This window comes from Adiantum capillus-veneris, chromosome 4 (assembly GCF_014529385.1).
Source record: "Adiantum capillus-veneris isolate H3 chromosome 4, ASM1452938v2, whole genome shotgun sequence".
In the NCBI taxonomy this organism is placed as follows: domain Eukaryota; kingdom Viridiplantae; phylum Streptophyta; class Polypodiopsida; order Polypodiales; family Pteridaceae; genus Adiantum; species Adiantum capillus-veneris.
The window spans coordinates 156,426,055-156,452,015 of NC_140934.1; positions in this window are offsets into that span (position 1 = coordinate 156,426,055).

A 25,961-nucleotide genomic window follows, 5' to 3' on the forward strand; every position below is an offset into this window, starting at 1 on the left:
GTCATCTACTGATCTCTTCTTCTTTTTACCCTTTTTTCTCCCTCTTTTTGGACTTCTTTTTAGAGGAACCTAGGTTAACAACTCCAAACCTCTTCTCTGCCCTTGTGGCCTTTGCTACCAAATTGTCCAATCCTGCTCCAACATCAACACACCTGCAACTGCATTTCGCAATTCTTTCCGCAACCCATTCATATAATATCCAGCTAACATTTCATCCGTAGGCCTCTCTGCATAGGTAAGCCTATTCAAGTACTGATTAAACCTCTAAGTATAATCCTCAACAAACATTTTCTTCTTCTTAATACCATTCACTTTATTAGGCACATCATTTGGTGTCTTCTCCTTTCAGAATCTATTCGGAAATGCATTTTGCAATGCATCATAATCCCCAAAATGCCCCACATTGAAATTACTCAACCACTGCATGGCTTTCCCCTCCAATGTCGCTTGGAATTGTCGCATTTTGGCTGCTGCATCATATACTCCATAAAATCCTCTACCCTGCCATCTTGTCTCAAATTGAGCTACGTGGCAATCAGGGTCCTGTTTGGATTTCCCTGAGAAAGTCCCGAACTTGACGCGTAAATCTGCTCTAGCCGCTATTTCCATATTCCTTTGCGAATTGGGAGATAACTGCCCTGCTGAGGATGATGATGATGATCTCGGTATTAATGGTTGCCGTGGAATGTTTCTGCCAATGCCCAGAGGGTCATATTCTAATCTTCTTCATGTTAGAAACAATTGCTGCAACACTTCACCTCCAACATACCCTGGGTCTAATGGCCTATTCTCCTCAGCTTCAATAAAAATTCCCCCATACTGCTCAATGAACTCTAAATACTCCGTACTCAGCTCTGATGCTTCCTCCTAATTGTCAACTTGGACACCTCTGTCTTCACGATTCTCCTTGCCCGCTTCACACTGTTCCTCCTGTTGCTGCAACTCCTGCTGCCTAACAGCCAACCTTGTTAAATAAGAATGTGATGACTCGGGCAAATTATCCAGAATTGATTACCCAATGGCACTTGACCTCCTCAAACCAAACTGTCACAATAACTGTCAATACTTTGCGATTCCACTTCATCCTGGCACTCCACCTTCTCACAGAAGAGAGTAACTTCGTCCATGAACATACGTCACCAACACCGTGATCGCCAGTTTATTATTGTCCTTCTCTCACTCTTTTAAACATCATCCTAATCTGGCAAAAAATCTGACAAACACTCTGACATTCACAAAATTCCTCCATTGCTACAAACTTCAGTACCGACTTACAAACAGACTCTGAAAAGGCTCACTGCTTCCTTTATGCATTCAAAAAAAGATATTGGCGAGGATACAGAACGAGAGAAAAGACAACAGTGTTGACCAAACATTTGTCATTCCCTTAATCCCATAAGAACCCGCCATTACATCTTCTTCCACATCGTAACAGAAAAACTGCCTATTGCCGAACACTTCTAGACATAAATAAAACATCCCTACACTTAAGATCCCAAAATACACACCCCATATTAAGGTTCTTTACATAGTCACGTTTAAAGTCAAAATCCTACTCCACCGAGGTGTAGCCTTAACAATGTCCCCATGTTTATCAATTATCTTGTTACTAGGTTGCATCAAGCTATGGTCAACCCTCCTTTGCAAGCCAAAGTTGCTCAACAACTTCGTGCTTATCCAAAATAAAATTCAAGTTACCCACTGAAGTAGAAGATCTAACCCTCCTACTCGTAGCTAATTCTACTGTAAGGTTTGTATCAGGGTGTTCAAGAAAAATGAGGTTTCTGATGCACTTAGAAGACATGAAAGATAGTTTACTCCTTGAATCAATAAATGAGGTAAAATGGTTACCTTGATACTCTGTCGGAGTTTAAATTACTAAAAATTGTTCATTCACTCCTTGATGTTCAATTGTAGCATGAACATACACGTTTTGGCTGATTCCCTTCACCTCTAGCCGCTTGAAATCTATTAACTGGAGGTCTTCCTTGAGGTCTTTGATTTCCTCCTCCTCCTGTGGATGAAGTTGACGATTAACATTCTTGTTGTTGTTACTGTTGACAAGTTGTCCACTTCAAACAAAAGATGGATTGCCTGTCCTAAAATTCCCTTGGTTTTGTGATTTTCTCTTGTTTCGGTTAAAGTTCTACTGATTGAAGTTCCTCTGAATTGCCGATGGTCTGGGTCGAAAATTTACAAAGTTTCGATTCATATTGAAGTTTCTATGTTCATAATTGTCCACCAATACTGTGATGTTTGAATTGTTAAATGGAAAATACTTGGATTGATGACCAGGATCAAGACAAGTGTAGCACAAATGATCTTGTCTAGCTTTCATACATAATAAGTTCTCTCTTCTTTGCTGTGGATTTCTAGATCTTTGTTCCTCCTCGGGACGAGGTCTTTTTATTTCACGAATAGGAACAGGTTATGGTTTCCTTTTACGGTAGTAGATAATTCTATTTCAATGCGTTTTTCTGAATCAAGTACATCTACGAAATTGGTAAGGCGAAGACTTTGGAGTTTAGTCTTCATAGGATTATGTAACCCTGACACAAATCGAGCTACCTTGACCTCTTGAGTCATCCCTGCTGGCATACTTCACAAGGGTTAAGAAATTTTGATAGTAAGATTCCAGATCTCTGGTTCCTTGAGTACAGTCAAGAAACTCATTCATACGATTTGAATGATAGACCTTGTTTTTATAGTTCTTCTTAAGCTGGGTCTTAAGATAATCCCAAGTTGCAGCATTAGGATCAACATTGTTTTCTATGCAATGGTCTCTCCACCAACGCTTGGTTGTTTTCTCTAGTTTGAACTTAGGGATAATAGTTTTGTTTACTGCTGGACGAACGGTCTAAGTCAAAGTAGTCATCCATGCACTCAATCCAATCTTCAAGAACTTTGCCCCACTAAAATTTCCAGGTTGAGACTTGTGAAGTATAGCATTGATGTCTCTATCGATGATGATGTATTGAGGAACAATAGGTGCACTTGCATTAGTAGGAGCTGCATTTCCTCTAGGAGGCATGGTAACTTACTGCACCATATCAACCAAGGTCACACTTAGTAAAATATTCTATTCCACTCGAAGTCCTTAAATAAAATAAAATAGACATTTAAAGATAAGATGAGAGAAAAATAGGAGAAAAAATAATAAATAAGTTAATCTAATTTCTATATCACAAAACTTTGGGTTTTTGAAATGTCTTTAAAGTGTCTTGAAAGTTTCTAATAAAGCCTAATGGCTCTAACATAATGCACTCGGTAATATCCATTATGAAATCCTTCCACCAATGGAGTATAGTTGTCCCATTCCTTGAGTATGTCTGATGGTTGATTCCAACAATCCTTTATGATCTTTGGTTGGAACATCTCTTTGTTGGCATGTGAGTCATACCATTCCTAAGTAAGAGATTTGTTGGTTACAGGTACTCCCATTTTGCTATGGATAATTGCCTTCATGTACCCAAAGTAGTCATCGAAGAAAAAAAATTCTTTTGGAAACACATGCGATGTGTCCCATCCGACTGAGTTATGTATATTTGCACAATCTCCAAGGCACTGAGGTTTGTTTTAGGCATTGTATAAAATTTTTACATTGCAAGGATTTTACATCAGTGACTTTCCGAATAAGTCAAAGAATAACTTCTTAGGTACTCGGCTAAAGGAATGTCAGTCATTGTTTTTGCACTACCTGTCCCATATATTAAACACAATAATGTCAAAGCATCCCGTAGCCATTACTAAAGGAAGCATGTTTTTGGCCATCCACGTTTCCTTTGTCGGTCTTAGGGTAAGTTCATAAGCATTTATGTATAATATTTGATTAGTGACTACAATCTCCGTCCCCAAGTTAGATTGTATCCACTCGATACTCCCAACAGGTGAGGGTTTATGCTCTAGGGGTCTAAACTCGGGGTTCCCTGTAGCATAATGATACCAAGCTTGGAAGGTATTTGGTATAATGAGATCCATAGACATCAACCTTTTCTTCTCTTCCCTGTTATGCGTGGTAGTGACAAGAATTTTTACTTCCACTCCAGTTTGGAAATGCTCCTCCACCATAAGGCGAGAGAGTATATCCGCCCATATCCCTTGAGGTAAGATGTCAATCATCTACATACACACCCCATCACTCAAGTTAGTTAGAATGATAAAACCAAGATTCAAACTAGATTATTATATCTTCAAAGCAATATGTGCTACATCAAAATCAAATTTTTATAACCGCAGAATACCAAAAAGATACATAGTGTTTCTAGGGAGATACATAAATACGAAAGGGTCCAATGAACCAATTTTGGTTCCTACAATTGAGGTTCTACCCCTATATTTGTTCACATCTCTAGTGTCAAAGTTTAGCACTTCAACTTGTGCACTAAAAGTCATGTCTTTTTTTTGTACCATTCTTAATCTCCTCAACCAGAGACAGATTGTCACAAAAGTTGTGACAACCACTTGGTCAAACAATGTCCTCATACGGAGATCACTGAAGTAAATGCCTATTGTCTTGAATGTGGCATCACTCACTTGATCCCCGATTGCCCGGAAAACCCAAACCAAATCAGGAAAATCACGACAAATGTATTAGGGATTGTTCAACTCCCTAGTAGCTCAGAAAATGAAAATGTTGTACCCGTTGAAGAAGTTACGAGAGCACAAGCTCAAAAGAAAGCTGATGAGAATCTAGAGACAAAGAACACAGAAAGTGACAGGAGTCCAAAGACAGATGATGGACCAAAGACAGACGCACCTAGTCAAAAAACCAAGCGCAAACGAAATAGGTGGAAAGATAGAAAGACTAGGATGAAAGCACGCAGGGAACGAGAGAAAAAATCCCTAGCAGAGAAGCTTACCAAAGCTGAGGAGAAGATAAAACAACATGAGGAAAAGGAGGCACCTTCTCTTACACAGATGGTTAAACCTCTAGAAGAACCATCCACGGATGAGAAACCGAGAAGTGCTAGTTCAGGAGGATCTGTGTTGGCAGAGAAGGTTAATGAGACATTAGATGCCCTCTTGAAAGCCTATGATGTGAGGCTCAAAAACAACCAAACCCAAGAACACAGGTGGATGACATATCCCTATGTGGAACTAGAAAAGCAAAGGTTTGAAATGTGCCAGAAAATGATTCAAACAGCCCAAGCTTTACTAGAACCACCAGTTGCAAAACCTGAGGATGTGATCCGTGTCATGCCTACACAAGTAATCCCACCAAACCAGGAACTAAAAGAGCCAGATTCTAGTCATGAGCACATACCAAACCTCAAAGACCCAGCATTAGAACCAAGGATAGTACTGAATATCACGGATAACTCTTCCGAGGGATTTCACCAAGCTGTACCTGAGGATTGTAAAGAGATAGATGGTCTTGACGAATTGTGGAAACAAGTCAGAGAGGCCAATGAAGCCGATGAACTAAGAAGACGAGTAGACAAGACTGGTGATGAACGAGGAGTGTTTCTACCACCAATAGAGCAATTTGAGACTGGATCTCAAACAAATCTAGACGTGCGATCGTATTGGGGCGACAAAGGATCTGTAAATTCTATGGATAGTCAACCCCATTTGCTAAGAACACTACCGTCCTACATGGGAGAGTACGAAACCAAGTCAGATGTGGTTGCAGTCCCATCACAGAGACTGTCTCCCAACAAGGCCATCGATTCAAAGGGGCTAGTAGATATTCTATCTACCCCAGTCACCTGTACAATAATGTTCGCCGAGTTGCTCAGAATAAGACCAAACATGTGGGCTAATGTGGGTAAATGTCTAGAGAAATTTGGTGTAAAAACCCCAATGAATCACATCGAGGAAGGCATCAAAGAGCTTGAAATGCCTCAACTAAATACTAGGCCAGTGCCATTAAACAAGGTAGGTGAGTATTACGAGGGTGTAATGGAATTTGCCTATTCAATTTGAGAATAGCGGAATTTAATGAGAGTACTTTCAAGAAATGATTTTGTGAGCATAGCGGGTAGACATAATTGAAGGTAGCAACATAATCATAGCAATTAGTTAACTTGGCATAGACAATACTTTTGCAAGAGAGAGAGTTTAGAGAACATGACAACAATTGAGGACCGGATTTATGTGGAGCCGGTCCCCCCCTCCAATAGGCATTTGTATTATGATTTCTCCCATAAAGAGAGACTTGTTACAATACAATCTTTGTGTTCCTTGTGACCTAGGTGATGCCATGAAGATGGAAGACTTCATGCACCACAAACATAACATAAACTTGAAGAAAGCTTTAACTATCCCAAGCCTCAGTCCCAAGACCTCAAACACCTTCGAAGGTGGAGAGAGCTAGCAGGGAATGAGGGTAGGGAAGAGGAAGAAGAAACATTTTGTAGGAGAAAGAATTAGTTCCTCACTTATCATACTCTTGTTGCTAGCATACATAATAGCATAGTAATGAAGAAGAAGGAGATGGCAAGCCTAAGTATTGAAGCATGGCTCTTGGTTGGATTTGCACTCCATAGCCAAGAGTGTTGGTGTAGGCTCTCAACCTCTACTTGCTTGGAGAGGGAGCTCTTGCACTTTGCATATCACACAATGAGAGTGCTTGTGAGTGTGTGTGGGTGAGTATACCCCCTAGGCACCCCCCTAGCTTGCTTGGGTCGACCCCCCCTTGTAGCTCATGCCTGAAGCTCATTGGACCCCTCCAGGCCTAGCCAATCACAAGCAGGAGCCATTACAAGCAACATGGGTAGCCTTGGGACAAGTGTCCCCCTTTCCCCTTTGAGAGAGAGGACTTGATAAATGCTAAAACAATTAGATAATTCATGTAATTTATCATTGGACCCCTTTGAAGCCTAGTCAATAGGCTTCAAGCAACACATGAAGGTAACATGGGTAGGGGCCTGACATGTGTCCTTGCTGTCTCTTCAAGTTGGGCTTCCCTTGTGTGTGTGAGTGGGTGTTCTCTCTCTAGCCCCTAGGAAAAGGGCTCGCCCCCCCTCTTGTAGGAATGCTTTTGACTTTTAGGTGATCAAGCACCTTACTCACCAAGAATGACAAAGCACTTGAACTAGGGGGTGTTCCCACAAGCATCTCAGGCAAGCTTCTCAAGGCACCTCAAGTACTTTAATCATGCAGCAAGTCAAGCACCTCAAGCATGGAGCCAGTCAAGCACCTCAAGCATCTTAATCAAGCACCTCAAGTATGAAAAACACCTCAAGCATGACAAGCACCTCAAGCAGGACAAGCACCTCGAGCTTGGGCCGGGTTCCCACCTCAAGCTCAGCCCTAGCTTACTTAAGGTCAAAGGACTTTTACAAACATTTATTGGAGGTCTTCAATGAAGCTAACCCTAAGGTCTTATGCTCCATTGGTTAGCCTTGCTCTTTGATAGACCATCTCCCTTTTGGGCCCCTTTACCATTGGTCCCGTGTTGAGATAGATCTATAAGCACATTCCTATATCTTAACACTTGTTCCCGTTTATTCTCCCACATTAAGTGATCAATTTAATATGAGAAAATCATTTGGGTTAGTTAGATATTAGATTTTATGACATTACCTCTCTCTTGAAATCATAGTCGTCCTCGACTATGAGGTAGGAGAGATAAAGTCTTAGTCATTAGTCAATCGTACTTAGCGGGTAAAGGATCCCTTTTTACCCTACGACATCTTTCCAAGATGGATGACTAATCCATTTGGTGCTTGGTGGACATAGCTGCCGCAAGCATGTCTGCTCTTTAGTCCATTTCATTCTCCCAAAGTAGAGTGACAAATTCTACTTGGTGTTTGAGAGACGTCGTCATCACAAACATGATTCTAAGCATGCATACTAGTTAAATTTGTGCACAATTAAAAAGAGGACTAGTCATATAATAAAAAAACATGAGTTATTTAAAAGAGATTTGTACATTTGCTTACTCTAATGTAGCATTGTAAGCATTGACAAGGTTCATACTATCCTTAAGTTGTACTCCTTGCATCCATTTAGCATCTTCAAAAGGATAATTTTTGAACTTAATAAGATACCGTCGGATAATCTTACCATGTCGTAGTACCTTGTCTTCATGCCAAAGGATAGCTTCGGGTTGTAGCACCTCTTCTTGGTCTTCAACTTCGGGAGGGTCTTCAATAATTGGTTCAATTGGTGGCTCTCCTTTGTAGGGCTTAAGTAAGCTTACATGAAAGGCATTGTGTATAAGCCAATGGTTGGGCAACTTGAGTTGATAAGCCGTCTCATTGATAGGCTTCAAGATTTGGAAAGGACCATAGTATCTTTTTGCTAGTTTAGCATAATACTTTTGATGGCCCATAGGAATTTTGCCCGTCGTTTGCCTTAATCGAGCCTTAGGAAACTTGAGTAAGACCCAATCATTTTCTTTGAACATTAAGGCTCTTCTGTGCTTATCAGCAGCAGCTTTTTGCCGTTGTTGAGAGATGGCTATAGCCTCCCTAATCTTTTGAAAAGATTCTTGTAGGTCACGGCTATACTCATCGGCGGCGAAGATCTTCCCATGTACTTTCAGTAGCAAGGGACTTTTAGGTCTTCCTTCTATGATCTCGAAAGGTGCTTTGCCCGTAGAAGTATGTACAATATTATTGTAGGCATACTCTACTAGCGGTAAATACTTTTCCCATTGTGAGCATTGATCTACTTCGGTAACACAAGTTTTGAGTAGATCGAGTATCGTAAGATTGGCTATCTCACTTTGGCCATCCGTTTGTGGGTGATAGGCCGAAGAGAAATTCAATCTTGTTCCTAGATTTTCAAAGAGACCTTTCCAGAAATTACTGGTCATTCTAGGATCTCTATCTGACATGATGGATGTGGGTAATCCATGGTGTTTGAAAATCTGAGATATGAAGAGAGTTGCCATTTGACGTGCCTTAATAGTCTTTTTGACAGGAATAAAATGTGCTTGCTTGCTAAACCTGTCAACTATTGTCCATATTCCTGTATTCCCATGGATAGACTTGGGTAATCCAAAGATGAAATCCATGGATATACTCTCCCATGGTGAATTTGGAATAGGCAATGGCTGGAGTAATCCAGGTTGCTTCCCTCTATCATACTTGGTCTTTTGGCATACTACACATTTTGAAACATACTCTTGTATGTCCACTTTCATGGTAGGCCAATAGAAATACGTCTCTACTCCTCGGAGAGTAGGTTGAATACCTCTATGCCCTGCATATGGGGGAGCATGGGATTCATACATAACCTTCTCACGAAGGGAATGGGTAGCACATAGCCTATTGCCGTGGAGAAGATAACCATCCTGCAAGGTGAATGGTTCCTCTTTCTTCCCCAAAGCAAGGGCTGACATTATGTCTCTAAAGTCAGGGTCAGTAGCATACTCATCTATCATAGAGGATAGATCATTGTGAGTAGCTATAGACACCGCATTAACTTTTGGTCGTCGTGAAAGTGCATCGGCAACTTGATTGTGCTTACCAGCTATGTGAGCAATATGGAAATTAAATTGCGAAAGAAAATTTTCCCACCTCATTTGTTTGTCGGAAAGCTTGGTTTGCGTCATGAAATACTTGAGACTTTGGTGGTCGGTTCGTAGGATAAATGGAGTCCCCAATAGGTAGTGCTTCCATGTGTCTAGGGCATGTAGAACAACTAAAAGCTCTTTCTCATAAATGCCCAAGACTCGTTCATCACCATTGAGCCTTCGGCTCTCATATGCTATGGCATGCCCTTCTTGAAGCAAAACCGCTCCAAGGCAATCACCACAAGCATCACATTGGACCTCAAATGGCTTTGAGAGATCCGGAAGCACGAGGACTGGTTGGGAAGTAAGCTTCTCTTTGAGTTTTTCAAAAGAATTTTGCTCCTTAGCAGTCCATACAAACTTAACGTTCTTCTTGGTTAAGTCGTGTAGTGGTCCTGCTACTTCAGAGAATTTTGCCATGAAGCGTCTATAGTATGCACACATACCAATAAAGCTTCTTAGCTCATGTAGATTCCTTGGGTTAGGCCATGATTTTATTACCTCTAACTTTGATGGATCCATATGAATACCATCGTGAGAGATAATATGGCCTAGATATTGAATCTCTTGAAGGAAGAATTCACTTTTCTTTTGGTTGAGAAAAAGTTTGTTCTCCCTCAAGGCTTGAAAAATCACTTGGAGATGTTGCTTATGTTCCTCCAAAGACTTGGAGTAGATGATGATATCATCGAAGAACACTCCAGTGAATTTTCGATATGGTCTAAAAATTTTCTCCATCAAGCGATTGAACGTAGCTGGTGCATTAGTCAAGCCAAAAGGCATGACTAGATATTCATAAAGACCAAATGTTGTGCAAAACACGGTCTTTAAGGTATCCTCATCCACTATCCTTATTTGATGATAGCCACTCTTAAGGTCAATCCTACTGAAGTAGGTAGAGCCTTGTAGCTTATCAAACAGATCTTCTACCCGAGGTACGGGAAATCTGTTTTTGATAGTGATATGGTTTAGTGCTCGATAGTCCACACACATACGGTATGTACCATCTTTCTTTTGCACTAAAACGACTGGAGAACAAAAGGGAGAGGAACTAGGCCTCACCATCCCTTTGTCTACCAGCTCTTCTACTTGCCTCATGATCTCCTCTTGTTGAGCTTGTGAGACTCGATAAGGAGGTTTGTTAGGCGGTGAGCTTCCTGGAAGGAGCTCAATACGATGGTCATCATCCCCTCGTTTTGGAGGTAGGTCCATAGGGATATCATCGATGAACACATCTTGGAATCCTTTTAGAAAAGTAGACAAGTCTAACTCTTCTTGATTCCTAACATTTTCATTTGATGAAACATTATTAGCTTTTAAAGACTCTTTGACATAAATCATGTACGCAGAAACTGAGCTCTTCATTGATTTATCAAAAGAAAGAGGATTTACAAGTGGAATAGTGCGACCACGCTCACTAGCATCTATATACATGTTCTTTCCCCTGTAGGTGAAGTAAATTCTCCTTTCAGGGAACTTCATGTTGGCAGCCATGCGATCAAACCATGGTGCCCCTAGGATAACATCCTGATGTTGGAGGGGAGAGATGAAGAAGTCTTCTTTGTCGACATAGCTTTGGACATGAAGCCTCAACTTCCCAATCAAGGGAGTAACGGAGGCTTGTTGTCCCTTGAAAGCTGCATCAGCTGTGACTATATCTCCCATCTCGAAAGCTTGAATGCCCAACTTGGTGGCCAACTCTATTGATATGAAGTTGAGAGTAGAGCCAGGGTCAAACAAGATGAAGGCATCATGCTCTCTTACCTTTCCCCAAGCATAGGAGAGTGATGATCCTTTGCAATGAGCATCCTCTTTTGGAGCTTCGATGGTGGAAGCCCTAGGAGTCTCATTGCGAGTATTCTTCTTGGGGCAAGAACGATAGCCATGTCCTTGCTCCCCACACTTGAAACACTTATGGTCCTTGCGAAAAGCTTCAAGCTCTTCAGGAGAGAGTTTGTTTTTACCTTTGTAAACTCCCTTCTCCTTGGACCGATTGTTGTTGTTGTTGTTGTTGGAAGTGCCTTGGGAATTACTTTGAGCATTGGATTTCCCCTTTGCATCATTTTTATCTTTGTTTTCCATGGGCTTGACATTACATCTAGCCCCTTGATGGAAATTGATGCGTGAAGCAACCATGGTGTGGTGGATTACTTCGGTAATAGTACCGGGCCGTTGAGAGTTGATATATTCGGCCATCTCTTCAGGTAATCCTGCACAGAATTGCTGTCTTTGCTCGGCAAAGTCTATCTTTTGAAAGACAGTAGCTTTGACATGTAAATCCCAAAACTTATCTACATACTTGTTGATAGACTCATGAGAGAGGAGCTTCAAGCCGCGCCATTCGGTAAGAACTTTATCTTTAGTATCACTTGGAAGAAATTGCTTCATGATGGAAACTCGTAGAGTTTTCCATGTCTTTGGGGCTTCTCCATTGCCACGAAGCCTAGCCCACCATTGACGAGCTGATTTTTGGAAGTGCATAGCTACATGGCGTAGCTTGGAGGACTCTATGAAGCCCTCGTCCCCAAAGGCCGCATCAAATTGCTGGATGAAGGCCAACACTTTGTCGGTAGCACCAAAGGTGCCATCGTAGGTGAGAAAAGAGATACTCTTTCCTCCCTCCTTGAACTTCTTTAGCTTTTGTGACCTTCGCCATGCAGGAAATGATTTGCGATGTCCTCCCCTCTTGTATTCTCTAGGAGAATAGCCATAACTTTCATCGGAAGAGAAGGAAGGTGAAGAAGAAGGAGAAGAGGGTGACCTCTTCCTAGCCCTTTTCTTCCTTTGTTTCCTCTCTTGCCTTTGAGAGTGATGAGGAGAAGGACTATGGGTTGCTCTTTTCCTCTTGGGAGGAGTAGGCGATCGTCTAGACCGCCTTCTTCGTGGAGCCACATCTTCAGAAGAACTTAGACTTTCATTGCTTTCTTTCTCTTTGGATTCCTCCTCTCGAATGGGAGAGAGTCTTCTTTTGGGGGTCTCTTCAAGAGGCCTCCTAAGCTCTCTCTCATCTTGGAGAGGAAGGGAAATTCCATAGGCACGAAGTTGTTGAGTAACTTCGGCTTGCAAGGTAGGGTTGCCCATAGCTTGTTGTAACCTAGTCACAAGATAATTCACAAACATGGGAGCATCATCATTAGCACCTTCATGTGCAAAGTCAAAGCTATCAATGTTCATTCTACTCTCTTGATTATTGTCAGCCATGTTAACAAAATTTTATGTATGTACTTAGTGTATGCTTTGGCAATTCAAAACCTTAGTTGCCACTCCTCTTAGCCTTTGAAAATCGGCTCTTAAGTATCTACACCCACGGCTCAAAGTGGTTAATTATAGAGAGTAGAGGAGTAGGTCTAACATAGCAGAGTTGCCAAGGGCTAGCTCCTTTCGGACTTCTTATGGCTCAATAATGGTAAAGCCGTAGGCAAGTCTAAAAAGACTCCATTAAGACCATATTAGGTATTTTGGTAAAAATCTCACATTATGGGAATCTCCAAATCGACCGAATTCATGTAATTTGGGAATTTTCCACTTAAAGTGGGAAAAATTGAGGTGTGTGGCTAGTAAATAAAGTGAAAATCTCATAGGATTGTGGTGTTGATAAACACCAAAAGTCAAGAGGATGTACAACACATGGATTTGAATAATAACTATAAATTACATAAAACAAAGGAAGATATAAAAAAGATTTTGTTTACAAATTGACTAGTATAGTCACAATAGAAGCTCCACATAATTCTACTCCACATTTGATACCATATCTGAACTTTGATCCAAGTGTGGCTGATGTGCACGAGTGAGGCCTTCTTTGGCTTTTAGAGCATGTCTTTCTGGAATCTTTATTCTAGAAAATGGTCCTTCTTTGTTGGGTCTCCAGGACCAAACAATTGCATCTATAGTTTCCCACACTTGTGGGTCCTTATAGTTGACAGCCCAATAACCCTTCCAACAATTACTGTAAGCTTGAGTATCTGTCATCCCACTTTTTCTCGCGCAAGGTGTCCAATATTGAATCAAGAGTTTTCTGTAGTTTGGTGATGTAGGCTCATTATCAATGTCAGATAAAGCCATTGCAAGCCACACTGGATAGATTTTTGTGTCACTCGGAACAAGCATAAGAAAGTCACCTTGGTGCACATCAGACATAGGGTCAAACTCTTCCCTTGGCCTATCTCGTTGAGGCCCACAAAAATGATCGTTCAACTCTTCAAGGCCTAGGAATCTTTCTGCTCCTTGTTGCAAATTCATTGTAGTGCTTTGTAGATGAGAATATTCTTGAGTTTTTGGCCAAAACATTTCATACAAGACTCCCTCTGATATGATTGCTTTTCCAATCTCTTCAATTACCTTACTCCAATAATCTATCACGGGTCTATAATATCGCGGAATACTTGAACCATTCCCTAAATTTTTCCAAAATTTTATATAGTTCTTTAGCCCCAAAATGACTTCTTCGTGGGCCTTGACATACTCCGCCATTTGTACTAGAGGTGGATCTCCATGTGGTAACATTGGCTTGCCTTCTGTGTCTATTTTCCAAAGGCGAATACTTCCACTCCAACTTGATACACCTACATGTGCCTTATATTGCATCATTGGTGTCTCATCCTGCATAAAGAACCTGAACTGAAGCGGTTTGGAATGTCCAACAAGTATGTCTTGTCCATCACAAAGATAGCCATCACAATATTGCTTAAAATCAGGGATCTTTGTGAGAAAAAATGGAGCTGGAGATGAAGATGAGCTGTTTCGTAATGTATCCATCAAATGTGGCAAAGTATAGGTTTGTGTAACTCTCAACTTCTCTGAAAACCTACTAAACATGGCGTCTATGTCCTCATGTGTATGCCCAACCATTAAAAATCCCAGCTGGATGGTTTTGAAAACACCCCTTGCAACAAGCATTGACAAATAGGCAAATAAGTATCGATTTTTGTTTTCCCCTGCACAATTATCCAATTGTAGCAACAAGTTCTCTGGCAATCTGCGAAATGTTGACCCCAATTCCTCTTCTGCAATTTCTGACGACTGCACAATGGGCTCTTTTCCATCACTCAAGTTATGGTAGTCCAAAGCATCCCTTGAGTTCAAAGCATGTAGTAGTGAAATATTGCTCCTTGGAAGTCCATTTGCTACTAGATCACCAAGAGGATGCTTATCTATCCTCTCGAGGTTATGTAAACAATTAGAAATTGAGCCAATTGTAAGATTTGGATCAGCTGGCCACAAACCATTCAAGACAAAGTGTCCGTAATGACCTTCTCCATGTCCATGAGTGATCATGCCAATCAATGCCACCTGCAGATTATATCCTGAATCCACACCCTTGGGAACAATGCGTAATCTAGGAATGGCAGTCTTCTTTTGATCCATCTTATCATGGATTATGCATACATATTTTTGTGGTTGAGTTTCTGAATACGTGCGCCATGCATAATATAGGCTTCTGCAACTCTTTTGTTGTGCCATGTGAACTTCTCTCTCCCTCAAGAGAAGAGCTCTCTCTTCAAGAGAAGGTTTAGCTTCTAACCTTGCCTTGATTGAGCTACAAATATTGCACTTAGAGAACTCACTCGTCTTTGTTAAAGTGACATGTGGGTACTCTTTGTTCCAAATTCTACCAAAAGAAGATTGGGATAGCTTCTTCTCATAGCCCATTTGGTCAAGTGTCGTGTTGATTTCACATAAAATATCCACTTGTTTGTATGTTGATGGAATCACCAATTGAGTCTCTCTTGAGCCATCTAGCAGTGTTCTACTTCTATGTGGCATCTTCTCAGAGTTATTTTCCACAAACTCGTTTAGTAGTGCTCTTGCTAAACTAGTATGTTGAAGTCCCCTTCTCAATGTACATGTGTTCCCATGTACATATTGGCGCACACCATTTTCAAAGTTCTCCTTGTATCGATAAAATGATGTCTTTGGTATTCCATGTAGCTCATACCATGCTCTACAACAAACAATAGAGCCATTTAGCTTGAATTGGTATCGTGACTTCTCATCTTTCTGATAACATATAGAAAGAACATCATAAACATAATTAGTGCGTGATTTTTGAGACTCTCCCCAAAATTGTTGTCGTAACCTTGTCACCATATCACGATCTGCAAATTGGCAGCATTTTTGTGCACAACAATCAATGCATGATACCCTTTGAATTGATTTGTTTGAAAGGTAAAAAGTCAAAGCTGGTGCTGCTTTTGATTTTTGAGTCCTGTTCATGAAAGTGTATCGTCTCTTCCTTGACAACTGGACAACATTACTCCCATCAAGTTTTTTTCCAACATTGCCATCGTTGGATACATCCTCATATGTAGCATGCATGCCATCAACAGGAACAAAGCGTTGTAATGGGCTCCCATTCAACATTGTTGTCTGCTTGATGGGCCACTTTAGCAAAGTGATGCTACCCACTTCAACCACATCATGAATGCTTGCATTTTCTCTTTCAATATCCACACCCACACAATCAGGACCAAGTTCCTGAAAGTTGACATAATCATGTGGAAATACATATAAGATGGTCCCTTCATTCATGGTTTGCATCATTGTGTCATCTTTTAAAAGGACCCTCTGATTTCTCCAAGACTCTCGAATCATTGCTTCAAATTCTGGGCTTGTCATAGGTATTGCATCTGTAACTAGAGGATCAGAATGATCATGTTCTTCATCACCATTGTAGCTTTCGTGTGGATCAATTAAGTTCCCATTTAATACAAAAGATTGCAAAAGAAGCTTTGACCATCGAACAACACTCCATAATGAGCCTTGGAGAGATGAAGTATCCATTGTAGGAAAAGGTAGGACCACATCCTTCAAGCATTCCTCCACTAGTATGGAGACATTTCCCAGCCCTATCTTTGTACCACCACAAGTGGAATCTGGATCTGTTCTACACACACAACCAATACCAACGATTTCATTGTCAAGTATCATATGTACTTTCTCCCCAGATTCGAAGTCCATCCTGTAAGTAAAAAGATTACATTGTTAAATCCATAGTTATAGAAAAATACTCTTCAAACCAAAAATCATGCTACAACATGAAAAAGGTTTGCATAGGTTGGACAAGTGGTGAACCTTGAGACCAAATCCTCCTTGCTATATTAATGGAAGCAAGGTTGGACAAGTGGTGGACCTTGAAACCAAAGCCTCTTTGCTATATGAGAGCATAGGTTGGACAAGTGGTGGACCTAGTTGTAATACCCACTGCCACCTATCAACTACTATAGGACTATGCTTTCCAATGTCCAAGTATCCCTTGAGTCTTTCAAGGTTGAACACGTGGTGGACCTTGAAACAAAAATCCCCTTTCTATATCAGAGCATAGCTTGGACAAGTGGTGGACCTAGTTATAATGCCCAATATCCAAGGTGAAATACCTTAGGACTTTGCTACCTTGCTTGCCAATGTTTACGTAGCCCCTCATTTCTTTAATGGAAGTAAGGTTGGACAAGTGGTGGACCTTGAAACCAAAGCCTCTTTGCTATATAAGAGCATAGGTTGGACCTAGTTTTAATACCCACTGCCACCTATCAACTACTATAAGACTATGCTTTCCAATGTCCAAGTATCCCTTGAGTCTTTCAAGGTTGAACACGTGGTGGACCTTGAAACCAAAATCCCCTTTCTATATTAGAAAGGTTGAACACATGGTGGACCTTGAAACGAAAATCCCCTTTCTTTATCAGAGCATAGCTTGGACAAGTGGTGGACCTAGTTATAATGCCCAAGATCCAAGGTGAAATACCTTAGGACTTTGCTACCTTGCTTGCCAATGTTTACGTAGCCCCTCATTTCTTTAATGGAAGTAAGGTTGGACAAGTGGTGGACCTTGAAACCAAAGCCTCTTTGCTATATAAGAGCATAGGTTGGACCTAGTTTTAATACCCACTGCCACCTATCAACTACTATAAGACTATGCTTTCCAATGTCCAAGTATCCCTTGAGTCTTTCAAGGTTGAACACGTGGTGGACCTTGAAACAAAAATCCCCTTTCTATATTAGAAAGGTTGAACACATGGTGGACCTTTAAACGAAAATCCCCTTTCTTTATCAGAGCATAGCTTGGACAAGTGGTGGACCTAGTTATAATGCCCAATATCCAAGGTGAAACACCTTAGAACCTTGCTACCTTGCTTGCCAATGTTTACGTAGCCCCTCATTTCTTTAATGGAAGCAAGGTTGGACAAGTGGTGGACCTTGAAAGCAAAGCCTCTTTGCTATATGAGAGCATAGGTTGGACCTAGTTGTAATACCCACTGCCACCTATCAACTACTATAGGACTATGCTTTCCAATGTCCAAGTATCCCTTGAGTCTTGCAAGGTTGAACACGTGGTGGACCTTGAAACCAAAATCCCCTTTCCATATCAGAGCATAGCTTGGACAAGTGGTGGACCTAGTTATAAAGCCCCTCCTTTCTTTAATGGAAGAAAGGTTGGAAAAGTGGTGAATCTTGAAACCCAAACCCTTTGGCTATATATAGAGGATATCTTGGACAAGTGGTGGGCTTAGTTGTAGTATCCAATGTCCAAGGTCCAAGGTGAACTATGTAAAGACCTTACTTCCAAAAACAGAGTCGTACAAGTGGTTCTCCTTGAAACCAAAACCTCCTTAGTGTATTAGAACATAGCTTGGAGAAGTGGTGGACTTAGTTGTAATGGTGAATGTCCAAAGCAAACTATTATAGGACCTTGCTTCCCAAATCAAGTTTGGACAAGTGGTGGATCTTGAAACCAAAACCCCCTTACTCTATTAGAGCATAGCTTAGATAAGTGGTGGACCTAGCTGCCATGGAAAATGTTCAATCTGAACTGCTGCAAGACCTTGCTATTAAATGTCTAAGTAGAGCTAGCTTCTTTAATGGAATCAAGGTTGGGAAAGTGGTGCATCTTGAAACCAAAAGCCCTTTATTGTATTAGAGCATAGCTTGGACAAGTGAGGGACCTAGTTTTAATGTGTGATGTCCAAAGAAAAGTATTACAAGACCTTGCTTTCCAATATTTGAATTGGTCAAGTGGTTAAAACTAAGTATAAAACTTTGACCATTTTCTTCTTGAATTGCCAAAAAGCTAGTTTTAGACACCCCTAAATGAAAATGGTTTAGGGTGGCCTTAAACAATGTTTTTTCAAAGACTTGAACAAAAGGGTTGTCGAAGAGTAATGACAATTTATTGTGGCTTGAAGTGCCTGAGTATGTGAAAACAAGCCTAGGTTTTCCACGAGGCAAAAGGTGACATAATAAGAACATTGGAAAGTTAGGATTGACCATGTGGCCTAAACTTTGGGAAGTGAAGTGGTGGCCAAGTTTTGTGGCACAGTGTGCACTTGGTCCTATATGTGTTGACCACTTGGCTAAATCTAGGACCATAAGACCAAACCTTTGGCACCTTAAATATAGTATGGGACATAATCTAGAACTGCTATAGTAAATTAGTAGTATAGCTAATATGTTAATATTTGTATTATATTTAAGTATATGCTAATATAATTTATGTTCAAAATTTCACTAATGAAGAATGTTCCCATTTAGCACTCCAGATGCGGGGTCTTAGGGCAATGCCACAATGGGGTGACAAGGCAGCGCTTCCACGTGAGGTTTGGGGGTAGCGCTCTTGATGGGGATGTGGAATATAGCGCTCTCGATGGCGGGGCTTGGGAGGTTGATTTTGGGATATTGTTCTGGGCGGGGTCCTGGGGCAGCGCCCCCGCGGGGCTAGGGGCAGCGCCCAAAGATTTTTTTTTTTTAAAGTGAATTCCTAGTATAGAGTTATGCATGTTTTTCATATTTTCAACCATGATTTCTTTAATTTTGACCGTGTGAATTGGTTAATTTTTTATATTGCTTTTGTTTTTTTTAATCCTATGATAAAACATGGACTTGTAGCATACGTGGCATTCTAATAAACCCTATCAAGATTAGGCACACAGAGAGCGCACGAGAAACGCACACAGAGAAAGCAGGCGAGCAGCAAAAACACAGAAAGCGCACACGGATCGCACACAGTTGGAGTATACGCGCGCGTAGAGGAGCAAGCTCGGCATCATACACAACACACAGGTGGAGTGCACAGGATTGAAAGTTCGCGCACAAGACAAAGAAACAGCAGCGTACACAACGCTTTCCAGAAGGGCAAGATCGGGCAGTCTTCTCAGGAGACATTGCACACCTCACGAATAGAGAAAAAACAGGTATTTCTCTCTCTCTCACTCTCTGTCTTTCTCCATATAGAGAAGATGGTTCTCTGTAACTCTTCTTGCACACACACTCTCTCGTCAAAAGACAGAGATACATAGTTTAAAAGTATCCCCGCACACATACACATATTCCCACACATCGTCTTCCTCTCTTCCACATACATAACCACAGTGAAATCTGTTATCTTGCTGTCTCTCTCTTGAAAATACATGCACATATTCCCACACATCGTCTTCCTCACTTCCACATACATAACCACAATGAAATCTGTTATCTTGTTGTCTCTCTCTTGAAAATACGTGCACATATTCCCATACATCGTCTTCCTCTCTTCCACATACATAAACACAGTGAAATCTGTTATCTTTCTCTCTCCTCTCTCTAAAAAACAGTTATTTATCTCTCTCTCTCTCTCTCTCTATCTATCTATCTCTGTATTTGCTATCTCTCTCTTGAAAATACATGCTCATGTATGTGTGCGTCTGTGTTATCTATGTGTATGTATGTATATTTGTGTTATTTCATTGTAATACTCATACATAATGCAGATACACAATTACACTTAATTACGATATGCACACATAGTATATATACATACATAAATATCACAAATAACTAACACATTGTAATACTAGTAAAATTGAATGGAAGACTTACTTGCGTGATCTGTTAAAGTCGATTCTTGTAGCGAGTTCTGGATGTATGCTGAGCTGATTTTCCTCTAATCCATTTGTAGATATGATTGTAACTTCTGTTTCTCAAAAATAGTAGTGTTGTTTAGTGATACACCTAATGGACATAAATGGTTTAAACTAGGACATGTAGACCAAAAATACGTGTATTTCTTTGGATGAATATATACACTTTTTGGTGACCCTTACCACAAGTGGTGGACCTTGAGACCAATGGACTATAAGGACCTCCAAACAATACCTTGTACACTCAATCCTTCTTGGTATCTAGGTTGGACAAGTGGTGGACCTTGTTCAAATTCTCTAACCACTCTCTCTAACATGGTGACATAATTTAGGTGTGATAAATTCATATCTATGCAAACTAATATCAGTTTAGGCTTGTTAATTTGAATTTGTTTGAATTTATGTACAATATAATGATTTGAGGTTTGCATATTTGAATTTAGGTGGTATAATGATATCTTTTTGTGGTAAACTTGAATTTAAAATCAATTTTGCGTGGAATATTTTAAATTTAAGTAGTAAAATTTAAATTTTTATAAAAAAGTTTGAATTTTAAAATTTGGGCGGGATAGTTTAAAATTTAGGCGGGATATTTAAGATTTGGGAGGGATATTTTAAATTTAGGCGGGAAGGTTTTGAATTTATAGCGAGATCTCCCTTACATAAGAGAGTATAGGTTGGACAAGTGGTGGACCTTCAAGCTAGAGCATCCATGCTACTGGACATGATAGGTAGGGAATCTAGTTGAATATTGTATGTATAATATATATGTAATAGATCTAGCTTGGACAAGTGGTGGACCTTGGAATAAAACCCCATGTAAAACATATCATGCACATTCCAAGTGGTAAAAAAAAATATCATTTAGAATATAGCCTTATAGGTTGGACAAGTGGTGGACCTTAACACCCAGATATTCTTCATATAATGACATAGAGTGGAAAACTGGTGAATCTTGAGACCAAACCATGCTACTAGCGATAATAGCTTGGACAAGTGGTGGACCTTGAAAGTAAACCCCCCATCTACGAAATATCGTGGGTTTAAGGTATTTCGATGGAGCCTAGCATCTTGGAGACATCGTGCATCTTGCTTCTCTTCATGTTTCAATGGAGCCTATCTTGGACAAATGGTGGAGCATCCTTCTCTCCATGTTTCAATGGACCCTAGCTTGGACAAGTGGTGGACCTTTACTTCTCTCTATTATTCAATAGAGTTAGCTTGGACAAGTGGTGGACCTTGGAACCAAACCCCCATTTAAAACCTATCATGGTCACTCCAAGTGGTGAGAAAGAATAACCTTTAAGATATAGCCTTATAGGTTGGACAAGTGGTGGACCTTAACACCCTAATATTCTTAATATAATGACATAGAGTGAAAAAGTGGTAATTCTTGAGACAAAACCACTCATGCTACTAGCACTAATAGGTTGGACAAGTGGTGGACCTTGAATGTAAACCCCCCATGTTTCAATAGAGTTAGCTTCGACAAATGGTGGAGCATCCTTCTCTCCATGTTTCAATGGACCCTAGCTTGGACAAGTGGTGGACCTTTGTTTCTCTCTATGTTTCAATAGAGTTAGCTTGGACAAGTGGTGGACCTTGGAAGCAAACCCCCATGTAAAACCTATCATGGTCACTCTAAGTGGTAATAAAGAATAACCTTTAAGATGTAGCCTTATAGGTTGGACAAGTGGTGGACCTTAACACGCGCATATTCTTAATTTAATGACATAGAGTGGAAAAGTGGTGAATCTTGAGACCAAACCACTCAGGCTACTAGCAATAATAGCTTGGACAAGTGGTGGACCTTGACTGTAAACCCCTCATCTACGACATATCGTGGGTTTAATGTTTTTCGATGGAGCCTAGCATCTTGGAGACATGGTGCACCTTGATTCTCCTCATGTTTCAATGGAGCCTACCTTGCACAAATGGTGGAGCATCCTTCTCTCCATGTTTCAATGGACCCTAGCTTAGACAAGGGGTGGACCTTTGCTTCTCTCTATGTTTCAATAGAGTTAGCTTGGACAAGTGGTGGACCTTGGAACCAAACCCCCATGTAAAACCTATCATGGTCACTCCAAGTAGTAAGAAAGAATAATCTTTAAGATGTAGCCTTATAGGTTGGACAAGTGGTGGACCTTAACACCCACATATTCTTAATAAAAGTGGTGAATCTTGAGACCAAACCACTCAGGCTACTAGCAATAATAGCTTGGACAAGTGGTGGACCTTGAATGTAAACCCCTCATCTACGAAATATCGTGGGTTTAATGTATTTCGATGGAGCCTAGCATCTTGGAGACATGGTGCAGCTTGCTTCTCGTCATGTTTCAATGGAGCCTATCTTGGACAAATGGTGGAGCATCCTTCTCTCCATGTTTCAATGGACCCTAGCTTGGACAAGTGGTGGACCTTTGTTTCTCTCTATGTTTCAATAGAGTTAGCTTGGACAAGTGGAGGACCTTGGAACCAAACCCCCATGTAAAACCTATCATGGTCACTCCAAGTGGTAATAAAGAATAACCTTTAAGATGTAGCCTTATAGGTTGGACAAGTGGTGGACCTTAACACGCGCATATTCTTAATATAATGACATAGAGTGGAAAAGTGGTGAATCTTGAGACCAAACCACTCAGGCTACTAGCAATTGTCCAAGCTAACTCTATGGAAACATAGAGAGAAGCAAAGGTCCACCACTTGTCCAAGCTAGGCTCCACTGAGACATTTAGAGAAGGATGATCCCCCATTGGTGGAAGATAGGCTTCATTGAAACATGAAAAGAAGCAAGTTGCACCATGTCTCCAAGATTCTAGGATCCATTGAAATACCTTAAACCCACGATATTGTTTACATGTGGGGTTTAACGTCAAGGTCAGTCACTTTTCCAAGCTATTATCCTTAGTAGCATGAGTGGTTTGGTCTCAAGATTCACCACTTTTCCACTCTATGTCATTATATAAAGAAGATCTAGGTGTTACGGTCGACCACTTGTCCAACCTATAAGCGTATATCTTAAAGGGTATTCTTTCTCACCACTTGAAATGTCCATGATATGTTTTACATAGGGGTTTGGTTCCAAGGTCCACCACTTATCCAAGCTAACTTTATTCTTCTCATAGAGAGAAGCAAAAGGTCCACCACTTGTCCAAGCTAGGCTCCATTGAAACATGGAGAGAAGGATGCTCCACCATTTGTCGAAGCTAACTCTATTGAAACATGGAAGGTTTACATTCAAGGTCCACCAGTTGTCCAACCTATTAACGCTAGTAGCATGAGGGGTTTGGTCTCAAGATTCACCACTTTTTCACTCTGTGTTATTATATTAAGAATATTTGGGTATTAAGGTCCACCACTTGTCCAACCTATAAGACTATATCTTAATGGTTATTCTTTCTTACCACTTGGAGTGACCATGAAAGGTTTTACATGGGGGTTTGGTTCCAAGGTCCACCACTTGTCCAAGCTAACTCTATTCAAACATAGAGAGAAGCAAAGGTCCAACACTTGTCTAAGCTAGGGTCTATTGAAACATGGAGAGAAGGATGCTCCACCATTTGTCCAAGATAGACTCCATTGAAACATGAAGAGAAGCAAGCTGCACCATATCTCCAAGATTCTAGCCTCCATCGAAATACCTTAAACCCACGTTATTTTGTACATGGGGAGTTTACATTCAAGATCAACAATTTGTCCAACCTATTATCGCTAGTAGCATGAGTGGTTTGCTCTCAAGATTCACCACTTTTCCACTCTCTATCATTATATTAAGAATATTTGGGTGTTAAGGTCCACCACTTGTCCAACCTATAAGACTATATCTTAATGGATATTCTTTCTCACCCCTTGAAAGACTATATCTTAATGGTTATCCCTAGCTATTATTGCTAGTAGCGTGAGTGGTTTGGTCTCAAGATTCACCACTTTTATTAAGAATATGTGGGTGTTAAGGTCCACAACTTGTCCAACCTATAAGGCTACATCTTAAAGGTTATTCTTTCTTACTACTTGGAGTGACCATGATAGGTTTTACATGGGGGTTTGGTTCCAAGGTCCACCACTTGTCCAAGCTAACTCTATTGAAACATAGAGAGAAGCAAAGGTCCACCCCTTGTCTAAGCTAGGGTCCATTGAAACATGGAGAGAAGGATGCTCCACCATTTGTCTAAGGTAGGCTCCATTGAAACATGAGGAGAATCAAGGTGCACCATGACTCCAAGATGCTAGGCTCCATCGAAAAACATTAAACCCATGATATGTCGTCGATGAGGGGTTTACATTCAAGGTCCAACACTTGTCCAAGCTATTATTGGTAGTAGCCTGAGTGGTTTGGTCTCAAGATTCACCACTTTTCCACTCTATGTCATTATATTAAGAATATGCGCGTGTTAAGGTCCACCACTTGTCCAACCTATAAGGCTACATCTTAAAGGTTATTCTTTATTACCACTTGGAGTGACCATGATAGGTTTTACATGGGGGTTTGGTTCCAAGGTCCACCACTTGTCCAAGCTAACTCTATTGAAACATAGAGAAAAACAAAGGTCCACCACTTGTCCAAGCTAGGGTCCATTTAAACATGGAGAGAAGGATGCTCCACCATTTGTCCAAGATAGGCTCCATTGAAACATGACGAGAAGCAAGCTGCACCATGTCTCCAAGATGCTAGGCTCCATCGAAATACATTAAACCCACGATATTTCGTAGATGAGGGGTTTACATTCAAGGTCCACCACTTGTCCAAGCTATTATTGCTAGTAGCCTGAGTGATTTGGTCTCAAGATTCACCACTTTTATTAATAATATGTGGGTGTTAAGGTCCACCACTTGTCCAACCTATAAGGCTACATCTTAAAGGTTATTCTTTCTTACTACTTGGAGTGACCATGATAGGTTTTACATGGGGGTTTGGTTCCAAGGTCCACCACTTGTCCAAGCTAACTCTATTGAATCTTCAGACCAAACCACTCATGCTACTAGAGATAATAGGTTGGACAAGTGGTGGACCTTGAATGTAAACTCCCCATGTACAAAATATCATGGGTTTAAGGTATTTCAATGGATCTTAGCATCTTGGAGACATGGTGCAGCTTGCTTCTCTTCATGTTTCAATGGAGCCTATCTTGGACAAATGGTGGAGCATCCTTCTCTCCATGTTTCAATGGACCCTAGCTTAGACAAGTGGTGGACCTTTGCTTCTCTCTATGTTTCAATAGAGTTAGCTTGGACAAGTGGTGGAACTTGGAACCAAACCCCAATGTAAAACCTATCATGGTCATTCCAAGTGGTGAGAAAGAATACCCTTTAAGATATAGCCTTATAGGTTGGACAAGTGGTGGACCTTAACACCCAGATCTTCTTAATATAATGACATAGAGTAGAAAAGTGGTGAATCTTGACATCAAACCACTCATGCTACTAGTGATAATAGGTTGGACAAGTGGTGGACCTTGAATGTAAACCCCCCATGTACGAAATATCATGGGTTTAAGATATTTCAATGGAGCCTAGCATTTTGGAGACATGGTGCAGCTTGCTTCTCTTCATGTTTCAATCAAACCTGGCTTGGACAAATGGTGGAGCATCCTTCTCTCCATGTT